General features: G+C 35.4%; 1 pseudogene; it reads right to left on the reverse strand.

Annotated features, from left to right (window-relative positions):
• Nucleotides 1-4,325: 4,325 nt before the first annotated feature.
• LOC126719770 (cytochrome P450 71B19-like) lies at nt 4,326-6,488 on the reverse strand (annotated as a pseudogene).
• Nucleotides 6,489-9,127: the final 2,639 nt, after the last annotated feature.

Here is a 9,127-nt window from a genome sequence, read left to right on the forward strand (position 1 = left end):
TAACATGCAAAGCGCGTGGTAGCACAAACAAATCACCAACAACTAAAGTATGTAGCGGAAAATAAATTAACACGGTGATTTGTTTTCAAATAGGGAAAACCTACACGGCAAAAACCCCACAAGATGATTTTAAGGTCACCACTTCTGAGAATCCACTATTATCACAACAAGCGGTTACAAGTAAAGGAATCCCAGTACCTTATACCAACTTACAGTTGAACCCTTATCTCAATACCCAATTGGACTTGTTCTATAGTGACAATCTCTCTTTTCAATGCACGGTTCTCAGTACGTGACTAACCAATTGCACGGATCTCAGTACGCGACTTTAATCACTAACTAGAGAAGGTTGTTGACTGCAAAATTCTTCAGTTCATCACACATGACGATCAAGAAGCTCATTGGTCACAAAACCCTACGGTGTACAAACACAGCAACTTCTTTACAAGAAAGATGAACTAGGGCAAATTCTGTCTTCGGTCACAATTTGCTTGAACAAAAATTTGCTCAATACTCGTGCAACTTGTGTCACATTCGACAGCCCTTAAAATAATCCTTATATATGTCTAGGGTTGTGAGAAAAGAAAACCCAAACATATATTCACAGATTGGATGAAAAACAATCTTGAAAAACTGAACTTGATAAACCTCGACAGATACCCTATCTGTCGAGCTGCTGTTGAGCCACGGACTGGAACAACTCTTCAAGGCTCGATAAATGCTAGCTGTCAAGCTTTAATGAACAACACTTTTCACACTTGAATCTTGGACAGACTTGCATGACTTTAACACTTGAACTTGAAACCTTATTTCTTGAAGTATTAAACACATCCTAGATCTACCCAATTACAAGTAAAGTGCGTTTTGTCAAAGGATTAGCCAGTTACATAAAATAGTGACATATGTTCTTAACAAGTGAAACACAAATGTCCTAACAGTAAAGATGTCAAAAAATATATGGAGTAGTTTTTAGCAACTCAAAAAGCCACTTTATCTATTTTAACAACTCACTTTTAAATACACCTGATATCAAAGATCATATTTTAATATACAATACATTAAAATAACATATCACCACAATAAACAACAATCATAGCCAATAGTCACAACCAGCAAACAACACCCATCAGCCATAATAACAACCACCACCAACACCACCATAGCCACCAAATTCACCAAACCCACACCCAAAATCAATCACCACCACCACTACAACCACCAATCCACAAGACCCACACCCAAAATCAACTACCACCACCACTAGAACCACCAATCCACAAAACCCACACTCAAAATCAACCACCACCAAAGTTTAATCTCAAAGAGAGAAAATCAAAGGAAGACAAAAGATGAGGAAGCTTGAACAATGTGGTCAAATCTGCCGATTTCTTCAATTGTAGTCGAAGCTTGAACAGTCTTGCCAAAAGAAAAAAAAAAAGATTGTAGAGAAGGGAGGAGCAGGGTGGTTTAGCCAAAGCAGAGAAAGAGAGAGAGATAAAATATAAAATAATAGAAGAAGAAAAGAGAACTGAATAAAAAAATATTTTATTTATAACTTTGTTGCTACAGTAAGCTACCGTAGATGGCAGTTTATTGTAGCTAGATGCTAATAATTTTTAGATTTAGCAACTTTGATGTAGTGAGTTTTTGAGTGTTTTTGGTGTTAAAATAGCAATTTAGCTCTTTTAAGAGCTTTGATGTGAATGCGCTGATTGAGACTCTTTGTAATTGTTTATAAGCCTAGATTAATCCAGTGTATACTAATTGGGGGATGCAGTATACTCACATAACCCACATTCAACTAATTCAATATCACTTGGTGTATCACAATACCTCCCCCCCTTAAATCCTCAATTCCATTCGTTAGGGTCATTGTTGAGGGACAATGTGTTCAATCCCACACGGGTTATTATATTGACTTTAATACTATTAGGAATGAGCTAAGGAAAGTATCAGGCACATCTATACTATACCCAAAAAGATTATTCAAATTACAGTTGGAGTTCCTTGTAATTACTTATAAACTTAAGATCTTTCTAGTAAATGCCACAATTTAATTATAAGACTCTAAACATGCCCACCTAAGACCACTCAAATAATCCAATTCAATCAAATCTGTACAAATTTTGGTACCCAAAATTGTGCAAATTTGATTGTATTGGTTTATTTGAGCATATGTTATGTGGGCATGTATTGAGTTCCATATTAAACATACATACACTAAATTGATTAAACGTTTATAAACAATTAAAAGAAGCCTCAATTGCGATTAAATTAATTTAAAATCCTAATTTGAAGTCACAATTTCCACCACTTAGGTAAGTACAAACCCAATCTAATAACCCAAATCGTTCAAATCCCTAGGCAAAAATATACAATTATTCCCCAATATTTGTGTCAGGTTCTATTTTAATCAATTTAATTTGAATTTTTTTTTTCTTTTTAAGAAAATATAAACATATTAAGTAGTCATTTTCGTAACCTTGTCGTTATGATAGAACACCATGTGATTTTGTAAAATTTAACAATGTAAGCAAGAATATAATAATAAGATTACATAAGGACTCACTTGGTATATTTATAATTTTTTAAAGATTATAATAGAACCTAACCCAAATTTTATGAACTGAAATAAAAATCTTATTCAAATTCTTTTAGATAAGATATATTTTTACCTTTTTAATATAATGTTAATATGAAGGATAGTTGCACCTGATATTTTTTTATTGTCTATACCTCAAAATATTATATGTAATAATAATTATATAAAAAAAAAATGCTCCAAACCAATGGACAGCAAAGGTGGAGAGTAAATATAAGAAACTCGTCAGAGTTATTTACCAAAATAGAGTAAACCAAAGTAGGGTTTTTGCGACGTTAAAATAGATAAGTTGCTTCTATAAACATTTTTTACACCGTACAACATGATTTCACAATTTTAAATAAAATCATGTATGAAAATACGATTTTTGCTGACATGATATTATGTATCTCGTACAAACAATAAGTAACTATCACCCCTTTATTTATTTATGTATGAAGATGCTTGATAATTAAGTATCAAAGATAAAGTAAGACACCTTTCAAAAAAAGAAAAAAAAAAGAAAAGATAAAGTAAGACATGTAAACTAAATACGTAAGTCTTATTTATGGGAAGTTCAAAGATGAGAAGTTGATTTTTTATTAGTTCTGTTTAATTATACTAAACAATCTGTTAGGTTCTAAAGTTTAGGATTTTATGTATTTAGAACTCTAATTTGTATTGTTGGCAAACCATGATCAAAACAATGTGTTTAGAAGTGTTTAAATCTAGTTCAAAGTTGTGCGTCTATGTAAAGTTGGAATCGAGTTAAAGCAAGAAAGGATTGTGCCTTTCGGCTTGGCTCGATCGATCGAAAGACAAGCTCGATCGATCAAAGCTCGAGCAGAATGTTTTTTTGCAGATTCGTCTAACTCAGCCCTAAGTGTTTTAAAACGTTTTTAGGGTTTCTTATTTGTCCTAAGTATAAAAGGCAAACCCTAGCCACGTTTTAGTGTTGCTCATATTTGCGATTTGTGTAAATCTCTTGTGAGATCTAGAGGAGCTTTCTTTTACATAAACTTAGGGTTTTCAAGGAGAAGATTTATCTATGCCTTGATGATCAATTCAGTTGCTGCTATTGAAGCTTAAAGAAAACACAAGCGGGTGTGCTTGTAGCTGGTGGTGAATCCAAGAAAGAAGGAGTCCGTGGATTCGGAGCTTGCACGTGGTCGTGTCAGTAAGTTCTACTAGTTGGTAGCAATAAGAAGTCGAGCGTGGGAGCTTGTAAGTCTTATTGTATGAACTTCGATTCTTTCAAGATAGTGGATTCAAGTTTACCTTGAGGATAGCTAGGTCAAATCCTCCCCAGGTTTTTACCGGTTTGGTTTCCTGGGTGATCATATCTTGTGTTATTTATTTTCCGCGGCTTTGCATGATTTGATCTTTTATATTGTGATAACCTAGACTTGTTTAATTAGACTAAGTAACAACTTGGCTAATTACCTAGGTTTAATCAATTGTTTAAGGGGTCTAAAAACTATCACAATCTATTGAATGAAATAAGTATATGCCAAGCCTTCGTAATAGTAAGATGGTAATACAAGTCTTACGATTTGGGTTCAAATTTCTGCCGTTTATAGGAAGGATAAATGTGAAGAAAAAAAAAAAAAGATCAATGATCCCCACAAAGAAGACACGGATGCTATTAACTGGCCACACACCATTTATTTCAATATAAGAGGAGAGTATCTATTCTAATATTCCAAACATACCATAAAAGTTAAAACACTTTGGGGGACACTGTTTAAAACACTTTGATTGGCACAAGATTAAGAGATGTTTTTTTTTATTGGTAGTGAGGCAATAAAGACCAACTGACTCTTCCATGTTGATATCTTCCTCTTTCATCCCATCAGGTAATTTCCAATCGAAGAAGTATAAAAGATTTGCTAGTGCAAGCTCAATTGTTGTTGTTGTTGCCATATACATTCCAGGACAACCTCTTCGACCAGCTCCAAATGGCAATAACTCAAAATTCTGTCCTTTATAATCAGTGGAGCTCTTGATGAACCTTTCTAGGATAAATTCTTCTGGGTTGTTCCAGTATTTAGGGTCTCGTCCTATACCCAAGCATTAACTTGGAGTAGCATTTTCGGGTAAATGTCATAACCATTGATCTTAAAGTGTGACATGGTTTCTCTTGGAATAAGCAGTGGAACTAGAGGGTGCAATCTAAGAGTTTCTTTGATGATCATCTTGAGGTAAAGAAGGTGGTTAGTGTCACTTTCAATGACTTCCCTTTGTTTCCAACGAAATTTCTAATTTCATCCTGTACTTTCTTCATCAATCTTGGGTTCTTTGCAAGCTCTGCCATTGCCCATATCATTGTAATTGCTCCAGTTTCGACTCCATCTAAAAATATATTCTGAAAAATAAATATAACAAGTAGAAGAGACTTAAAACTAGAAGAGAAACTTAAAAGGTATGTGTAATATTGAGTGAGATGGAGAGAAAATTATTGTGTACTTCGGGAGTATACTCCCTTCTTCTTACATAGGGGTAGGCCCCTTGATGGGTATGACCCATCGCTATGTGAGAGAGATGAAGCATTCCCAGTGTACAATAACACCTAGAGATGGAGAGAGAGGAGAGGGAAAATGCAGTTAGAATTTAGAATCCATATATATTATGTGAAAAATGCTAAAGCCACAATTTTATTTATTTATTTTATAAACTGTTGATGTGATAGGTAATTATTGGTAAGTAAAAAGATGACGTTAGTAAGTGCAAATGACAAAAAATAATAATTTGCTATATTAACAGTTTGTAAAAATATTATAAAATAATTTCTTTCATTTTTTTCCCCTCTCCACTAAATAGAAAAAAAAATGGAATCAATAACTATAGGGGCAAAAGATTGGCAGCTTACCATGAGGACCGCCATGATGTCATCTTTTGTGAACCAAGCAGCCCCGGACTCACTTTGCTCCCTTTCTACTCTCAGTAGCACATCGATAATGTCTTCATGCTTTTGTTTTGTCCTTTCAGGATTAAGATGAAGATGAATGACATGTTGGAAAAAATTATCCAACTCATGGAAAATCCTTTCAAGCCTTTGAAATCTACCAGAGAACCTATCTACAATCCATCCCAGGAAGGGAAATTATTCAGATGCATTGAAGCTTCCCAACATGGCCTCAACCTCATGGAATAGTTCTTGAAAGCTTTCATTGTCTAAATCACTTCCGCGGAAACTCCTACCTAAACCAATCCTAAAAGTTACACTTGCAGTGAGGCTAAACAGCTTCTCAAAAAGATCAACAGGGGTTGAAGAAGATGAAGAGTGAGACAAATAGCTAAAATTATGGCTCCACCAAAAGTTATTTTATCTATGAGCCAAATAGCTAAAATTATGACTCCACCAAAAGTTACTTTATCTATTTTAACTTCTCACTTTACAAAACACCCAATATCAATGGTTTTATTTAGCTTTCAATACAATAAAATAACAAAAATAATACATTAAAATAATATGTCCACTATAATAAAATAATATATCTAGTACAATAAACAACAATCACAACCACCGCCTTAACCACCACTTCACACAACCCCACCACCACCACCACCTGTCAACCACCACTTCACACAGTCCACCACCACAACCACCAAAATCAACCCAAAAATACCCAAGAAAATCAACCCACAACCATAAAAATAAAACCCACGGCAAACCACACTCACAGCATGACCCAAAACCAATGACCCACCACATCCACGGCATGACCATGACACCAATGACCCACCACACAAACCCCATGGCATGACCCACGAAACCACGAAACCGATGACCTACCATGGCAAGACCCACGAACACCACGGCACAAACCCACACCCACGGCACAAACTCACCCTCGGCATGACCCGAAACCGATGACTCACCATACCCATGGCATGACCACGACATTGATGACCCACCACACCCACACCCACACGGCAAAAGAAGAGACCCTCACACAGCAGAGAAAAAATTGAGAAGAAAGAGAGAAAAAAATTGAGAAGAAAAAGAAAAGAATTTGAGTGAAAAATTTGAGAAGAAAGAGAGAAAATTTTGAGAAAAGAAAATAGCAAGAAAATGAGGGAGTAGAGAAAATAAGAGAGTATGAGAGAGACAGACCAACATAAATGAAAGAAAAGGAAGAGAAAAAATAAGGATAAAAGAAAGAAAAGAAATTAGTAAAATAATCAAAAGTAGTGTGAATGCTGGAATAAAAAAGTGTTTTTCTTTTTACCTTTGAGCTATAGTGCACAACCATTTTTAGCTGTGCACTGTAGCAGAGAAGCTAAAATTTTTGGCTATAATTTCACCAATGGAGCCTCACTTTTACATTTGGTGGTGCTAAAAATAACAATATAGCTTTTTTGCACCACCAATACTAATGCTCCAAGAGGCTTATTGCTATCGGGACCAGGGACCTCAAGTATGAGTGATAACAAAGTGGGGTTGTCTATAGAAACTCCAAAAAAAAAAAAAAAAAAAAAAAAAAAAATCATTCTACTTTGTTTTAGACTCTAATTTTAAAGACATTCCTACTCTACCCTTTCTTTTGTTTTTCATATGGTGCATGTTCTCAAAAGCCAACATAAGCCACTAAAATATTGTTAGTAATTAGCCATATTGGAACAAAAGCACTTTAGAATTCATAAATAATGTGGGGTAGAATGTATTTGAGTCGGTTTGCAAGCTCCTTCGACAATATTGCGTAAATAACATTACATAGATTGATGGGGCGGTATTCATTTATACACTCAGGCTTCTTTGTTTTAGGGAAGAAACCAATGTGAATGTAGTCGATAAATGGTAAACATGGCCTTTGTTTAGTGCGTGAAGTACAACATTTATTATGTCTTGTCCTACAAATATGCCATTAATTTTTATAGGGAAAAGCAGGCATACCGTCAGGCCTGGTAATTTGGTAAGATGTATTTGTTGTAAGGCTCGGTGTACCTCCTCAGCTCAGAAATCATGTAGGAGTCTTTCATTCATATCTTTAGTAACACACTTTTTGACAAACACCGATAATGTTTGTTAGGTTCTAAGTACTTAGAAACTAATGTATTAGAATTCTAATTTGTATTGTTGGCAAACCATGATCAAAACAGGTTTTTAGTCTTGTTTAGACTTGCTCAAAGTGTATGCGTTTTATGTAAAGTTGGAATCGAGTTGCTACAGAAGTTATAGTATGATTCTGCTTGGCTCGATCGATCGAGAATTAGACTCGACTAATTGAAATTCAGGCAGAACGTTTTTCTGCAGATTTTTCCAACTCAGCCCTAAGCCCATATGACGTGTAGGGTTTTATGTTTTGCCCTAAGTATAAAAGGGAAAATCCTAGCCACGTTTTAGGTTGCTCTTGTGAGATCGGAGAGGTGGTTGCCTTCACACATGCTTAGGATTATCAAGAAGGAGATTTCATTGAGAGCTTGATAACCATTCAGTTGCTGCAATAAAAGCTAAAAGATACACAAGCAGAAGTGCTTATACTTGCTGGAGAATCCAAGAAAGAAGGAGTCCGTGGTCTCGGAGCTGTCACGTGGTCGTGTCAGTAAGTTTTCTACTAGTGGATAACAATAGGATGCTAGTAGTCTAAGTCGCTATTGTAAAACTTCAATTCTTTCATAGTGGATTCAAGTTTACCTTGAGAATAGCTAGGTTAAATCCTCCCAAGGTTTTTACTGGTGTGGTTTCCTGGGTCATCATATCTTTGTGTTCTTTATATTCCGCACTTTACACTGATATGATTATATGATTGTGTGTTAACCTAGATCTGAAATTTGGACTAAGTAATTACTTGGCTAATTAACTAGGTTAATTCAATTGTGTTTTAAGGGGTCTAAAAACAAACAATGTTGTCCATATTGATAGGTTTCTAGTGTAGATGTTTGAAAAATACCCTTCAATTATATTTTTGACAACCTCGATCATCATCCTCTTGCCATTGCCCTATCTCTATCCATTAGCCCCCAAATGGTATTTTCCTTCTTCCATTGGCTAGCCTTATGATGAAAAAATTTCATGTTCCTATCTTTTTCTTTGAGCCATTGTATCCTTGACCTTTGTTTCCAATGAATTTCTTCTCACTTTAAAGCTCATTAATTTCTTGCCAATACACGGATTTGCTTAAGTAACTTAGGACTAGAATGTCCCCACCATTGTACCTTTGATTTTTCTTTCAAACTGTAAAGTTGTGATTTACAACTATTTTGTGTTGGCTTTTATTCCGTGCCAAATTTGATTGTAATTTTGTTCAATCTTATTTACCCTGTATTTTATGTTGGGTTTCTTTGTAAGGGTTGTGTGTGAGAAAGTGTGTGAAGGCTCAAGGCAAAGTGCAGAGCAAAGAAGTTTTCGCGGGTAGCTCGTGAGAAGCCTTCTCGCGAAGTAAAGCATGTGCTCAGCACATGATTGAAATGCGAAGAGTCATGATAAATGGTGACAGCTGGTTTTCGCGAGTGTCTCGCAGGTAAGGCCTTCTCGCTAGATACCTGCGAAACATTCTGTTTTGTCAATTTGTCATATCTGATACACCAGGTTCCTACTCACAC

The sequence above is a fragment of the Quercus robur genome, chromosome 3, assembly GCF_932294415.1.
Source record: "Quercus robur chromosome 3, dhQueRobu3.1, whole genome shotgun sequence".
NCBI lineage: Eukaryota > Viridiplantae > Streptophyta > Magnoliopsida > Fagales > Fagaceae > Quercus > Quercus robur.